Source organism: Gossypium hirsutum, chromosome D05 (assembly GCF_007990345.1).
Source record: "Gossypium hirsutum isolate 1008001.06 chromosome D05, Gossypium_hirsutum_v2.1, whole genome shotgun sequence".
Classification (NCBI taxonomy): domain Eukaryota; kingdom Viridiplantae; phylum Streptophyta; class Magnoliopsida; order Malvales; family Malvaceae; genus Gossypium; species Gossypium hirsutum.
In genome coordinates, this window is record NC_053441.1 from 35,649,242 (window position 1) to 35,670,999 (window position 21,758).

The window sequence follows — 21,758 nt, forward strand, 5'->3', positions numbered from 1 at the left end:
AATAAATAATTTCCAATAATGCAATGAAGAATTCTCACTTTAGACCCTTCCATCAAAAGAAAAGTAAAAGTTTAATCCACCATTTGAATTCTAAAACATATATGTTTTATTTAAAGGAAAATTCATTAATTTATTCAATGAATGAGATCATACAATTCGGTGGAAAAAATAATACACACCTGCTGTACGCGCTGAAAGACAAGCTCCATCAACACAACAAAAACTTCAGCTTTAGCATCACCAGAACATTACGGCACGTGACAATTGGCTCTATCACAACTCAAGCATAACATATCAGGAGTGATTTCAAACACTTAATACAATAAGGAAATCAACTTCGGATGGTCCAAAACACCAGGCATAAATTGGCAAAAGAAATGAGCATCCACCAAACTAGAGAGGACGGCGACAAAACCAATCCTAAAATCACTCGTAAAAGCAAGACTACATGCATAAGCAAGACTAAAAAATGTACTACAAGAGTAGACAAAAACTTCTAAAAGTGAAGGCTTATTAAATAATGAAAAATAAAAAATATATATATATATAAAACGTACTACAAGACTACATGCATAAGCAAGACTAAAAAACGAACTACAAGAGTAGACAAAAATTTCTAAAAGTGAAGGCTTATTAAATAATGAAAAAAACAAAAAAAACATATAAAACTTAAGGCAGCATAAGTCAAACCGACTCGTGAAATCATTTATTATTCTGAAATACTCTTAAAACAGAAACAGATTCAGAAGTCAACAAAGAGCTACCCACTCTTTAAAAGAAACTGTCAGTGGTCGGTGGTGTTTCAACGATGATAGACACCGTCATCTGTCCATCACAAGTTTTGAAGACAACAAAGATACGCACAAAAAATATCTACAAACTAAAAAGAGAGAAGACGCATGGAGTGAATGAGAAAAAGAAAAAAAAGGCTTGATGGGCAAGAGAAAAAGGTGGGCGGTAACTAGCCAAGAGGCTAACACCGCCACTAGGTAAAAATAAAAAGATAAGAAACAAAAGACTTAGAGAAAAAAAAAAGTTGTAGGGTTTTGAAAAAAGTTTTTTTTTTACTTTAATATTTTTTTAATCCAATTTGAACTCATGTGACATTATTTTTATAAAAAAGTATACGTTTTATTTTATTAATATATATAAAACTTAAAAATATTATTAAAATTAAAATAGACATATACAAATTTAGAAAATATATATACATTGTAAAAATGAAAAAAATTATAAAATTAAATAAAAACTCTAAGTATATATATGAAATAATTAAATAAAAAAACTAAGAAATATATCATTAGAGAGGAAGAGTGAGTTGATGAAATGGGTGAGAAAATATGAACAAAAGGCATGCATGGTCCACATCTATCGTTTTCCATGAGCAAAATAACACAGGGTCGGGCTTCCTCAACATTATCTTTATGTTTATAGATTGGGAAAATTGTTTGACTTGTGTTTTGTAAACAGTAATTTACAAGAGAAAAAGGTAGATAATACAAATTTCTAACATTGTAAAAGCCAAGATGGGTTAGCACATTCAATTTTTTGGGTTTGAATGAGAAATTTTAAATTTTTAAATGCTAACATTTTAGAATTTAAATGTTAGAATTTGTAATTAAATAATTGGTTTAGAAAAAAATTATCTTATTGATATTTTAAAAATTATAAAATAAGAATAATTATTTTTTAAAAATAATATAAAAAATATTCAATATGTATATCATTATATTTTTAAAAAAAATTATAAATGGTTTTAATAAAATAAATAAACAGTATAAATTATAATTAAATAAAAAGGGTTTTTGAATTTTAAGTTTTTTTTTGTCTTATAGTGGAATGCGTATTAAATGAAATAAAATAATGGGGAAGTTTGAAAACCCACCCATATAAATCAAATTTGAAATTACTCACAAATTTTAAAATTCTTTAATATATCCAAATAAGTAAATATTCATGCAAATAACTTTCTTTTTACAAATTTCTCACTCAAACATGTCTTTTATACTTTTCGGTCTTTGTTAATGTGTATTCCCATAAACGCATTTTGTTGGATAAGAAATATTTTTGGGGTTAGGATATGTGTGCTGTGGGTTTTACATAAAAGATTGACTGTTTCAAATGGAAAATTCTTGGGAAAATGTTATGGGTTTATTCAAATTTTCATATAAATATTTAAATTTCTTTTTTTAAGAATATCGGTTTATGAGGGTTTAAGGAACCGATTTCAAATTTGAGAAATTTCAATCATTTTGGGTCACGAGAGTTCTAAGATTTTGTTTTAAAATTTCAAATGATCAATTGTTGTTCGTTTTTACTAGGTTTTTGTTGAGTCTTAGCAAGAAGGAGCTACATCCATACCAAGGATAGAAATAGGTTAAAGTTTCAAAGAATTGAGAAATTAATATTTTCCTATTACAATATGAAATTTAAGAGTAGATGTCATAAAAGAACAAGTATTGATTAAATAAATGATAGTCTTAATTCTATTAGCGTTGGTCATATCTTTGATGATGATGATCTACTATCTAAATGATTGTAAGAGAAATAAAATCCATCAAAGCAACTTAGGAGAAAGGGAAATGAACGTAGAGATCCATCAAAAGGAAAACAAAATAAGCATACTTTTGAAGGCTTCTTCTCTTAGCAGATCAACTTCTAGTAATACTGGGTATAGTGATTTATTTGCTAGTACTTAAGGTGAGCAACCTCCATTTTTTCAACCTCCTCATGGTTACTTATAGCCACATAGCTACTATCTGCCATTTCCTAGTTACAATATGCTTTATCCGCCTCAAATGTATCATCACTCAAGTGTACCGCATAAGTAAAACATAAAAAGTTTGATTGAATTAAAAATTGGATGGACCAATAAAAAAGTGGGGAATCAATTTTTGCTACCAGCCCACTGCTATTATTGTTTCCTTGTTGCCGCTGGCTAGATATCATCTTAGTGTGGGTTTGCGGTGCCGTATTGTTATAATATTTAATTTTATTATTACCGTTATTTTTACACTAATTACAGATAAACATATTACTCTTCTAAAATTACCTGTCAGTTCTTTCCGGATACAGTACAAAAGCACCCAAGGAGAAAGTTGGAGATAAAAACAGTGAAATTTGCTCCATATTTTGTGTTTAATATGAGAAAGAACTGGAAAACATAATCATATTTTTTATTTGTCAAATAGCAGTATATGACAAAACGGAAAAGGGAAGGGGTGAGAATCATGAGATAAATATGAACTTAAAAGAGGAAAAGACGAGAAAAGAGTAGGCGGTAGAAATTTTTGGTTTTAACTTCTTAGGATTAATTTAGCATTGCTCTTTATAAATATTTTTAAAAAGTATGGTAAAAAAGTGATTTTGAAAAGTTTAGTTTAATATTTAAATATTTAAAATTAGTTTAACATTGATTTTGAAAAGTGGTTTTGAATAATACTTTTGAAAAGTTTGATTTAAGATTTACACCACATTTGGTTGGTGTAAACCTACTCATGGGTAGAGCCGCTCGGCCCGACTCGAAAGCCTGCCTGAAAAGTGAGAGAGTTTGGGCAAAAATATAGGCCCGATTAATAGGCTTGAAAAAAAAATAATGTCTGTTTTAAAAATGGGCCGAGCCTCGGGTAAGACATTTTTAGCCCGAGCCCGGCCCAATCCAAATTCACTAAATGCCAAAAAAATCTGCTATTTGTTGTTATTTTAATGATATTTTCTTGTTATTTTCTCCCTATTTTGCTACAATTTCACTATTATATTGCAATTATTTTGTTGTTATTATTTGGATATTGTATAACACTTGTTTTATTGTTAATTTTGTTATTACTTGAGAGACATTTTCTTGTTAAGTTACATCTATCTTAATATTATTTAAGTATACATATTTTTTAAAATTTATTTTCAATTTGTTCGGAAATATTTATTTTAATATTTTTAGTACTTTTGATGTATTATATATATTTAAAAATTATGTAAAAATAATATAATATAAAAATTTAATATGGGCGGGCCAAGTCGGGCTCAGGTTTTAGCATATTTATTTGGGCTGGGCTTGGAAAAATTTTAGGCTTATTTTTTGGGTCGGGTCTGGGCCTAGCAAATGGACCTTAATTTTTGCTTGGGTCCGGCCCGGCCCATGATCACCTCTAGTTGGGGGGAATGGAATAGGGCTATAATGGAATAAAGCTATAATAGAATAGAGCTGTAATTAGTAATTCAATTGTTTGGTTGAATGGAATGGAATAGAGCTGTAATAATATTCTTGTATTTCGTTGAATGGAATAAATGTTGTAATAGTATAAGAAAAAAGACTTAAATGACCAAAGTACCCTTAGTAGAATTTTTTTTAAGTAGATGATTATTGTTATTATTATTAAATTTTAATAAGATTATTATTAAATATAATTAATTTAATTATATTTTAACATAATTATTATTAAATATAATTTAATAACATTCTTAATATAATTATTATTAAAATATGAATTAATAAAAATTATAATAAATAATATTATAAAAATAATATATAATCTACTTTATTATTTTTAAATTGCAATGTATATATTTAATGTGCTAAAATATCTATATTTATAAACATGGCAGTTTTAATTGTTCATACAACAACACCAAATTTTGTTTCATGTCATAATATTTTAAATTTGACAAGCAATAATCAAGAACATAATTATTCAAAAAATGGTTCATGTAATATTGAAATTTTATATCATAAGGGATTAAAATCAGGCAAGAATATCAGGAAATAACTTTAATTAATGTAAGGTGCCAAGTTCAGTATTCAAGGACTTGACCAGAGGCCTAATAGACCAAATAAGGAGAAAGCTAATATCCTAATAAAATAGAAAGTCACTATTAAAAGCTCAATCAATATCTCCTTCTGCTCACTCGGAGAAGATTCTCAACTTAAATATTTCCTCACATTGGCAATTTTAGCTGTTCATACAGGAAAACCAAATTTGGTTTCATGCCAAAATATTTTAAATTTGACAAGCAACAATCAAGCACATATTTATTCACAAAATGGTCCATGTAGCATTGAAATTTGCAAATTGGGTGTAATTTTCATAAGGGATCAAAATCAGGCAAGAATATCAAGAAAGCAACCTAATAGATATCTGGCATTCTACTTGAACGGATTCTTAAGACAAATTTGTTAACTAGGTACCTAGAAACAAATTCTTAAAAAGAAAAAAAAAATTTCTTTTCAAACATGTAAATATCATTCAATTTGATAGTACTAAAGAGACATCACACAATTCATTGTTGTAGAAGAGGAGGATTAGATCCTTCTGCCAACAATAGTCACCATCAATTTAAACAAACAAAAAAAAGCCTTGAATGATCAAATATGAGAAGTAAAGAAAAATAACCAATTCGTTATTTTGATTGTATCTTTTCTACATTTTGGCTGCAGCCATTCTTACAAGTCTTAAAACTTCAATTCTCAAAGTGCCAAACTCAGCCAAGCCTTAATCAAATCCCAAACCAAGTTAAATGAATTTTTACTTGTTTTAACCATTCAAATCATTTCCTTAAACTTGACTTTAGAGGGTATTTTCTAAGTTATCTGTATTGTAAATCTATTCATTTACATGACAAATTATATTGCAAAAAATTTATTTTCTTTCTATAGTTTTCCATGTTTGTAATATATTTGAAGTTCTTTTGTCACACAAAATAATTTGTATGCAATTGGTAACTACATTGAACCAAAGTATGGAAATTCCTCTAGTCACGATCAAAGCCAACTTCATCTATACACAACATAACAATATACATTCAATTCCTAATCACCTTTATAAAGAAATCAAACAATATCAAACAACTAAACCTAATCGATAAACACGAATTTACATGGGGTGATAATCCTATATTTTGTTCTTTTTGTGAAGTGCAACTCTTAATCCCCATAGTGCTTGGTATGTATTTTTATGTTGGTTTGATTCACAAGTTGACCATATGTAAACAAACTCTTATTTCAGGTATATACTACAAATCTCATCCAAATAGTTCTATCCTTTAAATTTAACAACAACACAAGATGTCATCTTTACTGTCTCTTTTAACCCCTTCCGCAATTAGTTGTTTCAAACCCTTCTGTGGGTATTTAAACTTTTTTGCAATATCAACGGCCTCTTGATTACTCATCACCTAGATTAAGCATATGCAAAAGGAGAAATAAGTCCTATAAAATTATTTCCAGCTCAATAAGGAGACATCAAGGTAAAGTGTTTTACCTTCCAAAGACCATCACTTACAAGAATTAAAATATTTTTATTACTATCGATGTTGGTCCATTGAATGTCGGGATCTGATTGTAGATGCGATTTAAGGCTCTTGTCATCAAAAGCACACGAAACTGCTAGTTGTCTATTGACTCTAGGAACACCTCCTGATAGTATGCACAAATAGTAAATTTAACAATCTCATCATATTAGCAAATTATAAATGTAGGGTCGTACATTACGCAAGGAATATGATGCATATAAATCAACCAAATTAGAACCAAGACCTTAATACCACTTAATAGTAGAAACTTGAAGTTTTCAAGCATCGATTTCTTTCTTAGTATCTTCACCATGTAGGGCCAACAAATAAGAATCAAAATAATAAAACATATACAACATAATGGCAAATGGCAGTTTCCTTTTTGGTCGGCAAGACCAAGATTATGAATGTAATGGAACAAGACATTTCAAATTTGTAGTGGCTTTAACATGCCTGATGTATTTGTACTTCATAACCAACACAAAGACATGCCTTAAGAGACCATTAAGTTGTTATACAGTAAGGAAAAGAAACATAAAATAGAGAGAAGAACTTCACCAGTGATTGATATGTGAAAAAGGATAGACAAAACAATTTATGGTTTACTACAAGGTTAGAAAAGTTGATAGAGATGATCTCTCCCTATGATTGTAAAGAGGCTAAGAGCTAAATACAAGCATTAAGTATTAGAAGCTGCAAGTGTAACAACCCGTTTTTGGGTAAAATCAGAACAGTGATTTCGGGACCACAATCCGAAGTTAAAATATTTATTTTATTATTTTATTAAGGTTTACAGTATGATGGAATAATCTTGTGAAAATTTCGTAAAGAAATTTTACCGTTTGAATGGTTAATTCGGTAAAAATGACTAAATCGCGTAAAGCGTAAAACTTGTGTTCTATTAGTTAAAAGTATCAAATGGCTATTAAATTAAATTGTGGGAGTCCTAATTTGGTAATTAGACCATTATTTTTCATAATGGACATTTATGGACACCTTTAACATGATTTTTGGTTGTTTAATTAAAGGTTAATTTTGGTATTATATAATAAAGGTTAATTAATTAAAATAAAATAATAATTTTGGGTTATCATCTTCTAAAAAACAAATTGAAGAAAGGAAAAATCAACCATGGTTGTGTTCTTATTCAGTCAAACTTCATTTGTCCATTAAAGTACTGTTTTGACTTAGTTTTTAATGATTTCTTTGTTTCTAATCTCGTTGTAGCTTAATATAGCTAGCCCGTATCTCCGATTTCAAAACTGTTAAAGTATTTGAATGTTTCCATTGTTGAATATATGATTATTTTGATGTTTTATGATAAATTATGAATGGTTGTTATTATATTAACAAGTTTTGCTAAGGAATTTTTGATAAAAATGTCAATTTTGGACTAAATTGTGAAATATGAAAATGCTGTGGTAGAAATGTGAAATAAATGAAAATTTTGGGCTGCTAGGGACCCTATTAGAATTCGGCTAGCTTGGGTTGAGGTTTCATGAATTTTGTATTTTTAGAGCTAGGGACTAAATTGTAAAAATGTCAAAGTATCAGGGGTAAAATAGTGATTTTACTAAAATGTGAAATTGGATTGAATTGACTAGAATATGGATTGAAATAGCTAAACTTGATTATTTAGATCAAGATCAGGAGGAAATCGAGGAAAATAGAAATTACCAAAATGCCCCTAAACCTTGGAATTTCTACTATTTAGCCAGGTAAGTTTGTATCAATAGGATCGAACTTTAATTATGTTAATTTACTTGTATTTGATTTGAAATAGAATTATAATTGTGTAAAATGTATGATACGAAATTCAAATGCTTGATTGAGGAAATTATTAAGTAATACCGAGCCCCTTTTAAACTTAGAGAAAATCGTAGGATACAAGTGACATGTCATTAGGGTTACCGTATTGTCGAGCTCTTGCATTTTTTGCGGACTCAACACAGCTTGTATGAGCTTACCGATATATCAGCTCTTATGAGCTTACCGTTTCAGCTCGATAGAGCTTGCCGTTCATCAGCTCGGAATGAGCTTACTGATCATGGCTTGAAAGAACAGAAATGATAATGAATTGACGGATTTCTAATAAATACACTTATAGCTTATCACCCATGTATCCCTCGATGTTCTAATAGGTTCAACGGATATAATTACTGTTACTGATCATATGAATAAGCTATGTAATTATATGGATGGATTACTGTTGATATGTATAAGTTACTGTTGATAAGGATAAATTTCTATTATTACTAATGAATTACAGGTTATACGAATGGAAATGAATTGATATAAATGTTATGTGATTTACATAGTATTTATGATTTATGGTGAACTCATTTGTGATGATTCGATGAAATATGGACATTACGGTACTAACTTATTAATGGTTTTATATGCTTAGGTAATTGGAAAAATTGGTTGGATTGTATGGAAATGATATTACATGTTATATTGATGTATGAATTGGTGATATATACGTAATATGAGATATAGATGGTTTTACTACGTATATGGCACTTAGTGTGCAAAATACCGAGTATTTGACGTTAATTCCAATTGTTCAATGGAAGAGATCATGGTACGAGAATAGAAATGACGATATGAGTCAGTACAGGTATACGTGATATGCTCGACAAGTAAGTGATATTTGATAAATTCATATGATACGTAAGTGAAAGTTGATGAATTCATATTTGAAGTACCTAGTTGTTAATGCAATAAGAATTAAATTGGAAGGAGCTGAATTATATGTATTTATGTTGCTTTAAGTTGTGAATAAGTTGTTAAATTATTTATAGTTTCGATAATCATACTGCTTACTAAGCTTATTAGCTTACTCTATTTATTTTTCGTATTTTTTTAGTGATTTGAAAGCTCGCTCGGGTTCGAAGTCATCGAAGATTTCATCACACTATCCACGAGTTGATTTGGTATTTTGATCTCTTTGAAATTGGTAATATGGCATGTATAGGCTAGTTGATTATATGAGATGTATAAGTTATTTTAGCTATTGAAGCTTATATGTATTGATGTGTTTAAGCCATGTGATTTGGCTTAACTTGACTAAATATTTGGTTATGTATATGTGTGCTAAATATAGTATGTTTGGCATTTTGATTGATGGAATTGATTATGCAAATGGTTTGAATATGTGATGGATATGTGAATCGAAATTGCTTAAATGATAATTGGTATATGGATGTTTATGAGGTTGAATTATTGAATAGATTATATGCATATTTTGGCTTATAAGTCTTGTTGGTTTAGTATGCATTTGATGACACAAATGGTATTGATTTGAGATGAGTTTTAATGTAAGAATGGCATGGATTTGAGAGGTTAAATGGATGTATATAAAATGGTGTAATATGTGTATTGAAAAATGATTAATTGGTTGCTTATTTGAATGTGGTTTTGGTACCATTGGGTTGATTATAGATGCATGTGTTTTGGGTGAGGAAAATGGCTTAAAACAAGCCTAAATTTCACCCCACACAGTTGAGCACATGGGCGTATGACTCGACCGTGTGTCCGCTGTAGCTTAACTAATTAAGTCAGTGAGTTACACGGCCTAGACACATAGGCGTGTCTATTGGCCGTGGGTGGCACACGGGCTGGCACACGGGCGTATGGTTGGCCATGTGACCTAAGTTAGTATGTATGTCCTGTTTCCACACGACTTGTGACACGGGCGTGTCTGGTGGCCGTGTGAGGCATACGGACGTGTGACCCTAGTACGAAAATTTTCTTGAATTTTCTTAAAACTTTTATATGTTACCGATTTAGTCCTGAATGTATGTTCAAAGCTTTATATGCTCAATTTAAGCATGTAGTGATATTCAATGAATGAAAAATACTGAATTGAGTTGTTAATTGATAAATGTTTGTTCTGATTTGAGTTATAGGTCCGGTAATGCCTCTTAACCTATTCCGGCGACGGTTACGGATTAGGGGTGTTACAGCAAAACCACTTAAAAACACTCAGCATATATGACTAAAAACATTCGTTGAGTTATTAAAACATATGAGTAGATGTGAACGAGCTCAAAGAATTAAATTTTAAAAATTGGAAAAATAGAAGACTTGACATATTTGAGACGAATCCACATCTATTCTCAATGTTGCCTCGTTCAGTGTTGGGTTCATGATATGTCGTCATTTGTATTGCTTGACCCCCTCTAAAAAGAACAACACGTGAATCTCATACATTTGCCACCCATAGTTTTATTCCATTTATCAATATTGCAGTTAGAGAAGTGGATCCACCATGAGCCAAGTATGAGCTTTGTGAAAAAATTGTTTTATCTGTTTTCTCAAAAGCTTTAGAGATGGCGCTAAAGGGGTCAACCCAAAACTCTTCCTATAATAAGTGAGAAAATGTAAGCATATGATCTCTTAAAAATAATAAAAGCAAACCATTTAAAAACGATATGGTACATCCCACCTCCTTCAGTATATCGAAAAACACATGCTTCTGTAGGTAGGACGATATAATATCTCCCAAATGACCATCGTAGATAGCAAAAAACCTAACTCGTGCTGTTGAATCTGCATGAACTTAACCACATGATAATTCTCCATAGAATTATTAGCTTTCCCTTTTATTAGATTGAAACCAAACTTTATCATACCCTCATGGCTTTTCCCCTTACCAGAACCTGAATAAGAACTCCCTTCTCCAAGCTAAAATAAGACCCAATTAACCCCCTAAATAGAAATCAAAGATCAATGGATTGAAAATCCTAAAAAACCTTGGTTCAAAATCAAATCTAAACAAACCCAAAAAATTGACAGAGAAAAAGAAAATGAAAATCTCGGCTATGACAACTCTATTGAGAGAAAGAAAAAGAAAGCAGAAAAAGAGCAAAAAGCAAAGAAAGAGGGCAAAAAATGATAGAGAGGAAAATGAAAGGAACGAAGAGAGAAAATGTTTACTTGAAGGACATTGCGATGAAAGGGAGGAGTGGTATGGCCGGAGTTGAAAGAAGCAAAGGAGTGGCTGTCTGGCTAAGTGAGAGCGTTTTTTGAGGTGAGAAAGGGTGAAATGGAAGCAAGGCAAGCACCAAATCAGTAATCAGTGGGGAAGAGAAAATAGAAATGACACCATTTCCATGCATAAGCCCGTAATGGGGCATTCCACTAAACCAAACAACTATTTGTGGTGTGCCCGCGGAATAGAGTTGTAATGGCTATGCCATTAAATTGAACCAAACAGGGTGTTAAGTGTTTAGTATTGTTGTCAAAAAGTACTTTTGAGAAATAAAATGTCCATTTTAGACATGGTGTTATAAAGTAATAAATAAGCATTTAAGTAATGTCCAAATTAGTTAATATTATGATATTTAAATAAGAATATAAAAAATAATTTAATATAATTTGTTGGTAATATTTTAATATATGAACAAAATTTAAATATTTTTTAAGCAATTAACTAGAGAAGGGAAAATACCATGTGTTGGAGGGGTGAAAATGTAATTCAGCTGTTAAAAGTGCTTTTGGGAGAGAAAATCTAGAAAATTTAACTTCTCTATTTGGAAAAAAGTACTTTTGAAAAGCCAACAATTTCCTTCAAAAGTTGCTTGTTTAGCATTCTTTTTGCTTCAAAAGTGCTTTAAAAAGCACTATTAAACATAGCCTTAGCATTGCTGTGAAAAAAATACTTTTAAAAAAATAAAATGTCTATTTTAGACATGATAATGTTAAAGAAGAAAATATGTATTTAAATGATATTAAAATTCGTTAATATTATTATATATGAAATACATCAAACTAGATTATAATAAAATATAAAAATTTATTATAACTTATTATTAATAGTTAAATACATGAATTAAAAAAGTTAAATATATTTAAAATAACTTGTATTATTTTTTTACAAAATGTAATTTGAATATATAAACCATATTAGATATTAACATAACATAGAAAAATAAACCTTACAAATTCAAATATTCTATATATTTGAATTAAGTTTCAAAAAGAGGTAATAATTGTATACCCAATATAAATATTAAAAATTTTACATTAGCATTTGCAACTTAATGTGAATTCATTAAACTACAAGCTATGACATCTCTTGTTAGATCCATTTCATAACCACTTGAATTGTTTGATTCACCATCATCATTATCACCACTTTCTCCATCATGCACATCTTTTGGATCAACAATATTCTCATATGCCTTGTTAATATTTTCATATTCTATAAAATCTACATCATTTCAACCGACATGTTTCGGATAAACTTGTGTATCACCATTGTAACAACAACGATCATCGTTTGCTTTTCAAATCTATAACTTGACATATCCCTTAAAATGATCCATTTTTTTTTCAAAACACCAAAAATTTGTTCAATCACACTACGTAATGATGAATATGAATGATTGAATATCTCTTCCTTACCAGATATAGGTCTACCTCTGCGAAAGTTAGGTAAATGATATTGTTGTCCTCTATATGGTCGAAGATAACCTTTCATTTGAGGATATCCAAAATCAATAAGATAATATTTTTCTACATGTCATAGTATGATAAACAATTAATTCAAGAGTTGTTTTTTTTTAATTACCAAATAAAGAACTTATACTTTATTAATTCAACGACCGAAGTACTTTTCAACTATTATATAAATATATATGATCACATATAAAAAAATTGAAAATCAATATTACAAAAAATTCTTAAAATATAAATAAATAATCTTTAAATGCAGTTTGTATATATCAATCATCCCCTGCATGTAACAACCAAATTTTCAGTAGTGTCAGAACAGTGATTTGAGATCATTAAATTCGATGAAAAAGTTATAAATTTTATTAATTAATAATTATAAGTTAAGCGTGATTTTAGAAATATTTTTGAATTAGTGAATTTTGAAATTTAAAAGAAATTATTAGGTAAATTGGGTCGAAAACGAGGTATCGAGACCTCGATATTATAAACTAAGCCATAAATATTTTTATAAACATTTACGGAGTGTCATTAGGGTAGTATTAAAGTTTCGTTCAGAAATTTTTAACGTTTCGATGGTTAATTGATTAAAAACGATAAAATTGAAAAAAAATATTCTCGAGACTCCATTCCTGTAAATTGGACTCGTAAATATTTATCATAAATACTTACGAAGTTAGTTGTGTAGTTAATTAGGCTTTAATTAAGTGAATTTGTCTAAATTAAGGTTAATTTTGAAAAAGGATTAAATTGTAATAGAGATAAAAGTTTAATTATAGATTAAAGAAAAGTTAAAAGGACCAAATAGGAATTATGCCTTTTTCTAAAGTTGAGGCGGATATTTTTATTTTAAAAAACTAAATTTAAAATATATTATAATATTATAATAATATTACTTAAAAGTTAAGTTATATATTTTATATATTATATTATATTATATAATAAAAGAAAGGAAACAGGATGGAAATTGAAACGAAAACAGAGAAGAAACAGGGGACAAAGAAAGAAAGAAAAAGGAAAAATTGGGGTTTCAAGGTTCAAAGTTAATTCGATAAGTCAATTTAATCTTTTTTTCTTGTAATTTTTGAGTTTTTGGAGTTCTAGAATAAAATATTTCATGGTTTATGTTGAAATTTTGGAAGTTATTATATTTCTAGACATTGATTATGTTGAATAAATGGAAGAATTAGGGGTTAAATTGATTGAATTTCAAGTTAGAAGTTAGTAAAGGGTTGATTTGTAAAATAAAACATAAGTTTTGAATAGTATGGACTAAATTGAGAGAATTTCGAATTAGGAATTTATGGTGAAATTAGAGAGTTAAATTAGTTTAAAGTGGGAATGAAATGAAAATATGAAATTAGTTTTGAGAATAAAAGTTAGTCTCGGTTCAGGGACTAAATTGGAATTTAGGAAAATATTGAGTAAAAATTGAAAAATTTAATGTGAGATTGAATGGTGTTGTATTGATGGTTTTTAATTGTTTTAATTCCGTAGCTAGCATCGTACCGGAATTATCGACTAAAAAGGAGAAAAATATAGTCGACGAGGAATAGCTCGGAATTCCTAGTTTGTATTTCTATAATCCAAATCTAATTATTAATTGTTGTATTTTGATTAAATGTTATGGTAAGTGATTGAGGTGAGAATTATTGTGTTTTACAATTGAAATGGATTGTTTTGGTATGTGATGAAATTTTATTGGTTGAATTAAATTGGAATATATATATTACGAATATATATGTGTGTAAATGTGAGATTGTGCAAATATGATAATTGGATTTTTTTAATGTATGAAATTCAATTTTAATGCCCAAGTAGATAGAATTTAGAACTACCAGGATATTAGTGGCATGCCATTAAGGAACTCTAGCGCGCTCTCTGATATGTAGCACGTCAGTGCTCTCTGTTTAGCACATCTGTGCTCTCTGATTGCTAGCACATCAGTGCTCTCTGTTTAGCACATATGTGCTCTCTGTATAGCACTTCTATACTCTCTGTTCATTAGTGCATAACAATGCACCTCTGTATTTGTTCCGTATATCCGGTGTGTTCTATAAAATCTACTTTGGGCTAAGAATAAAAATATGAGATAGTAAACTAAAAATAGAATGTGAAATATGTTGTAAATACATGGAATACATGAGTTATATACTCATAAATTGATTGTGGAATGAATAGTGTCATTGTTTAAATGATACGTGAATAAATTATGGAAAAGTATTATATATAGCAAGTGATGAAAATCGAGTATTGTGTGATTTTAAATGTTCAATTGTGCTTAAAATTTTATTATACATATTTTATTATTTTATTTTTTTTAATATTTGGATTATAGAAATGCCACTGAGTTTTTACTCAGCGTACAGTTTTGTTTTCCGTGCGCAGGTTAAGTACTTAAGTTTAATCGCTGATTCAGCATCTAACAATGATCCCGAACTCAAAAATGGTGATGTTTATTTCTTTGTGTCGGCATGTACCTAGAGTGTCTAAATATTAGTTATTTTGTAGTTTGATTGTAAATGAAGTTATAAGATCTATTTTGGAGAGTTTAAAATTTGGATTAAAACGATGATTTGATGACTTGTTTTGATGATATAAAATGTTTGAGATTTCTGTCTGTTTGATCTATAACCTCTGGTAATGCTCCGTAACCCAGTTCCGGCGAGGGATACGAGTTGGGGGTGTTACATTGCATACAATAATACTATTTACATCTGTCCATGAATTTCACAAAAAATTTTAGATAAGTATTTTACAAATTAAACATTATATGTATGGAAATATATCTAAAAGCATACAAGTGAGAGTTTAGTTAGGCTCGTGCTTTTGGTGGATGTGCTTCTTTAGCTAGTGAAGCAAACAAGCAAATCATAAAAATTTGACAGGGAATTCTCAAATAACTCAGGTGAATTCACCACCGATGTTCATTTATAGATCAAAATCAATAGTAAAGTCAAGCATTCGACGAGGAATTTGACAGGGAATCATCAATAAATTATTGTACATTACACTATCAATAAACACAAAAATAAATTTTATATAGTTTGTCAAGAGTTAATAACAACAAAGTGAATAGAAGGAGACCAAACAAAACCCGTTTTTAGATGGAGACCAAAACCATTTACCTCTCACAAAGAAAATAGAAAAGGAAAAATAAAATAAAAAAGCATACATTGAAGGAAACACAAAAATAACTCTTATACAGTTTGTCAATAGTTAAGAACAACAAAGTAAATAGAAGACCAAACAAAACTCATTTTTAGATGGAGACCAAAGCCATTTACCTCTCACGGGGAAAGTAGAAAAGGGAAAAGAAAATAGAAAAGCATACCTTGAAAGAACAAAGATAAAAAAATGTATCTTTAAAGAAGAAGGGCAAGTCCTCTTTCACTGCTACTTCACAAATCAAACTTCTATTCAAAGAAAATAAAAAGAAGGAAAAGTAGTTCAAAGAACTGTTGTAAAAGTTGAAAAACCAGAGAAAAGGAAAGTTGGGAAAGTAGGGAAAGTAGTTCGAAGAGCTGCTGCAAAAGTTGAAAGAACCAGAGAAAAAGTGATTTTGGTTGGTGTGTAGTAACAAAAAAATATTGTTGGTGTGTTTAAATGAGGGTGAAAAAGTAATTCGGCACCCAAAAGTGATTTTGGTTACAACAAAAGCTTAAATTTTCTACTTTCTGCATTTGGCCAATTTTTGGCGTTTGAATAACACTTTTCTCTCGAAAGTGTCTTGTTTAGGAATGTTTTTATCTCAAAAGTATTTTTTATCCCAAAAATGTTTCGTAGAAGTATTGCTAAACTAGCCCTTAGTTGATTTTTTTAATTATGTGCCTAAACATAGCTGGGACTTAAAAACTAATATGTGTTTGGTTTAATGTAATAGCAATATTATTACAAGGCAGATCAAGATTAAACAGTAGAATATATGTTTGGTTCAACGAATACTTAAAACATTGAATAAATCATTCTGAGATTATTTCGAAAACTTGCTAAATGGCCAGGAGAAGAAATGTTGAATTGGCTATTTGGTGAAACCATGAATACATTAAAAAAATTATTCGCAGCATACCCTTCAAGAAATAATGAATTTACAAGCTGAGTCACTTTTCTTTCACTATTTTTGGAGAAGTTTTAGTTTCACTCTTCATCTTTTTGCTTCAATTCATTTCATTGAACAAAATTGAGGAGGAAAAAAATTGCAGACATCAAGGTTGCTTTTTGGTTGTAGAAAGTTGAGCTTCAAATCCTGATAGAGAAAGAATAAATCTCTTAAAGATTGGGAAATATGCTTACTTGGATTTGAATTTCTGAAAATTTATAATATTGTTATGAGAGAGGGAGTGGGGTTGAGGGAGAGACTAAATTGAAAATGGGTATGAATTTACCTATTAAACAATTATTTTATACCTTATATAAATATTTTATATAGGTATAATGACAAAATTAGCCCCTAATGTTTGGGTGTTGGGTCACTTTGGCCTTTAAGGTTTTTTTTTTTGGAGAAATTTCATTCTTAACATTTTTTTTTGGTAAAATTGGTCATTTTTAATGGTCTTGTTAATGTAGCCATTAAGGGACTAATGGCGATATGGAAATTTTTTTCCACCTAGGCGCCACACGTATGTAGATGCTGATGTGGCATATAAGACAAAATATTGTCACATCAGCGAATGAATTTAAGCTTAAAAAATAGTTAAAATTAAAAAAAAACCATTTAAAACCTCTAACTAACACACATAGGTTGAATTAAAAGAAATTAGCAGCTCTTAAATGAAGAACCCTAAATATCAAATTCTCTCCCTCTCCCTCTTCACTGAAATTCTTTAGAATTTGAAGCTTGAAATTTAGTGGGTTTGTAAAAGAATCGAAAATATTGTTTGAAAAAAGTGATTTTAAGCCATCAATAGAGAAGTCGTCTTATTCGAAGCTGGTTTCATCATCATGAGGGGAGTTCGTTTATGATGAAGAGAAAAAAAGATGTTTTTGTAACAAGTTAGCTTCGAGAGAGACATCGTGGAGCGATTTAAACCCAAGCAGAAGGTATTATGGCTGCGCAGATTTACGGGTAAGCATATATTTAGCTAATTTGTTTTAGGGCTCAGAAGAAATTGAGGATTTTTTATTCTTTTGATTATTGTGTCAGTTGGACTAAATTGGTGCTACAATTCATCATAGCATTAGAATTAAGATTGGGGCAGTCACTGTATATTAGTCGATTTGTTTTAGGGTTCATAAAAAATTGTGTGATTTTTTTAATTTTTCAATTGGATATTGATGAAACATTTCTTTCCCATGAGTGAAATGCCTTCGGGTAAGCATATTTAGCCGATTTGTTTTAGGGTTCATAAGAAATTGGGGTATGAACTCAGTTGTGGATATTTCATTTTTCTTAAATGGCGTTACTAGATTACGAAGTTGACAAGTATGATATTTGAACTGCATTTGGTCATTTTGGGATAGGTGTTGAGGATGTAAGCTCAAACATTGGCCTCCATGAATTGTGTTAGGTTTTTCATTTTTAACAAAATGATTGTTCTTGTATTTTGGAAGTGCTGAGTAAATCTGAATTGGGAATGTAGAAATTGTGTCATCTTACAATTTTGTAGGTAGAAAGACAGATGAATTTCTCATGGAATTATGATATGTGTAAAAGAGTAATTGAGCTTTTCTACATATACAAAATTGTATATGGGTAAATTTTATTTTTTTATTATAGTATCGGCTGGACTAAATTGGGAAATTGTAGAGTTTATATAATAAAAAGTCAATTTTTGTGTGAAATGTAGGTTGGTGAATGCGGATTTTTTAAGTGATGTGATGATAAGCTGTGTAATAGAGCGCATAAAGTAATACGTGAATTGCATGATAGCGAAAAAAAACTTGCAAAAGAGAATATGAGACTTAGGAAACAAATAATGAAGTGTGGAAGTGGTGAAATGTTTGAGAGTGGCAATAAAAGCAGTAATGTTGAGATGTCTAAGAGTGGCAGTGTGCAAAATATGGACGAGGAAAACCAAACAAAAGAGGTGAATCATGATGCTATGGATAACATTGAATTAAACACAAAGATTAAGAGTTTGAAGCAAAAATGTAAATCACTCAAGAAAGAGAAAGAGTGCTATAAGAAAATGTTTATTTGTAGTGTATTACTTATCTTATTTGTCACATTATTTAGGAATGTTATAATTTGACTCATTTATATGTACTAAATGTTCGGGGATTGCAAACATTTTTAATGTTTTTTAGGCTTTGGTAGCCTTAAGGGAACTTTTTTTTAATGTTGTGGATTATTGTTGGATCATTAGTTGTCTGATGAACAGTCTATCCATAATATGAATGATAGTGTTACATAAAGAAAACCATTAGATTAAAACTTCCAGAAACAAAGTCTTCTAAGATGGTTTTGGGCAGTTCTATTTTGATTTTTATTGGATTAAAACCATTAGATTAAAACTTCTCTCTATAATTTAATTTTTATTGGATTTTTATTGGATTTCAGTTTCACGTATTTGAACAGGTTAACTAAAACTAGCAAGCAAGGCTAGCATTAGTATAAAAATATTCCCCTACAAAACAAAAATCTAATACATTTTCCAATTTCATGTTCACTCTTTCATATGTGAGACTTCACCAATTTCATGTTAAAAAAGCTATTATAGCAGTAATGGTATACATCTTTCAACAAATCATTTCAAAAAACAAAAAAAAATATGTTATACTAACAAAATAATCCTATAACAGTATGATGTTAACAAATCATTTCAACAAATCATTTCAAAAAAACAAACAAAATATGTTATGCTAACAAAATGATCCTATAGTAGTAAGATGTTAACTAACCATTTTAACGAATCATTTCAAAAAACAAACAAAATATGTTAACCATCTCAATTCATTTCTTCATCTTCTTTATTGCAGTGGATTCTTGTATGCTAATAGGTTATTGATATGCCATCCTTTTTTGGCTTCTAGTTTTCATACTCGTACCAGATTGAGAACAAAAATCAGAACCCCAAATTAGATTTAAATAATTTGGAATTGATTAAAAAAAGTGTTTACAATATACTTGTGATCCAGTTGTGTTAGGTTGAATGCATGGTGTTCTGTTGTTCTTTTTTTGGCTTCTAGTTCGTGTACTCATACCAAACTAAGACCAAAAAAATCAGAAACCCAAATTAGATTAAAATATTTTTGAATTGACATTAAAATAGTTTATACGATACCTGTGATCCAGTTGTATTAGGTTGAATGCATGGTGTTATGTTGTTAGTTTTTGGGTTCTAATTCTCGTACTCGTACTAGACTAAGACCAAAAAATTCAGAACCCAAATTAGATTTTAATATTTTGGAATTGACAATGAAAAAGTGTTTACGATATACCTGTGTTCCTATTTTGTTAGGTTGAATGCATGATATTTTGTTGTGACCCTCACCACCATATTTCCTGCATCTCATAATTAGACCAGCCCTACTGAGTTGTCCAAACTTCACTTTTTTAGGTTCATTTTTGCCTTCCTTCTATTCTTCTTTAGCCTACTAGACATTATTTTCTTAACTAGTGGAAGCATGGGCTCAATACCAGATTAAGTCCATTCATATGACCCATTTATGGGTTGCAAAGCATATTCATATGCTTCCAAATATGTGTCATTGTGGTAGTACCTATGTAAGTAGTCACCAGGATCTTATTCAATATGCCATATAGCACAACAGGTATGGGGACAAGGGATCCCAGATAATTGCCAACTTCGACAACTGCAGGTTTTATGCTCTACATTTACTACGTATTGTTTTCTACCTTTCTTAACTTCACACCCATTTTCCCCATTCCAGGTCATCTTCCAATCAACACCTTCCTTCTTGCTGTCATTAAATTTCTTCTTTATTAGTGGACCATAATTATATTTCCATAAATTGCATTGCTTCCTCTTAGCCAATACTCTGGTCATTATATTAACTCTAATTTCCTCCAACATAGTTATTATGCTCTTAAATCTAGACTCCACTATGCTGGAGTTAAATACTTCACAAAGGTTGTTGTCTACATTATCTAACACCGAGTGTAACCTTTGGAAGGCCTTGGTCCAAGCTTTCGAATTCTTAGAGAAAAACTCCTTTGCAACACCTTCATCAAGCTTATACAAGTCTTCTTCTTTTTTGTTATACTCCTCTGTTGTAGACTTCACAACTTTCCAAAAAGTAAATTTGAATGTCTTTTCTTTCTTCCTACCAGACCAGTTTGATAAGACACGCCTAGTACAATTTCTATATTCTAATCTAGGCAGAATGTCATTAATGGATATCTCGAGACCCTGCAAATTAATTTACAAAACATAAGTAAATCATCAGTAATAATTAATACTATTAGTCACTGATAATGATGATAATATACCTTTTGTTGGTCATTGATGATGATATACCCCCAATCATCTTCCATTCCTAAGTTTGATGTCAATAAACTAAGAAACCATACCCAAGAATCAATGCATTTCCCCTCAACAATAGCCCAAGCAACTAGGTACATCTGATTGTTTCCATTTATCCCAACAGTAGCCAGCAGCTTACCCTTAAATGGACCCTTTAAAAAGCAACCATCCAAACCTAGTATAGGTCTTCACCCTTCTTTCCAACATTTTTTCAATGCTTCAAAACAGACATAAAACCTTTTGAAATATGGTGGGGATTCAGGTGTGACTCTATTCACTACCATCTTTATAGTACTTCTAGGATTCTTTAATCTCAACTTATCAGCATAATCCCACGACATAGCAAATTCCTGTACGAAGTTCCCTGCCAAGTTATCCTTCACCATTTTCTTGACCCTTCTATACCTTATCATATTAACATTGACATGCATTTCTAAAGCTACCCTTCTTTATTTCTCCCTTAGCTTCATTTTTGGGTGGTCCCCAATAATAGCTTCAAAATGTTCTACAATAACTTTTGTTTCTAAAACTAACACAATAGTTGTGCTCATCATGAAAACTTTCCACCTGCATGCATCTGGTCATGTT

The 21,758-nt window shown here is 30.0% G+C and overlaps 1 pseudogene; it reads right to left on the reverse strand.

Annotated features, from left to right (window-relative positions):
* Nucleotides 1-6,042: 6,042 nt before the first annotated feature.
* On the reverse strand, nucleotides 6,043-21,556 carry LOC107902366 (probable protein phosphatase 2C 28; annotated as a pseudogene).
* Nucleotides 21,557-21,758: the final 202 nt, after the last annotated feature.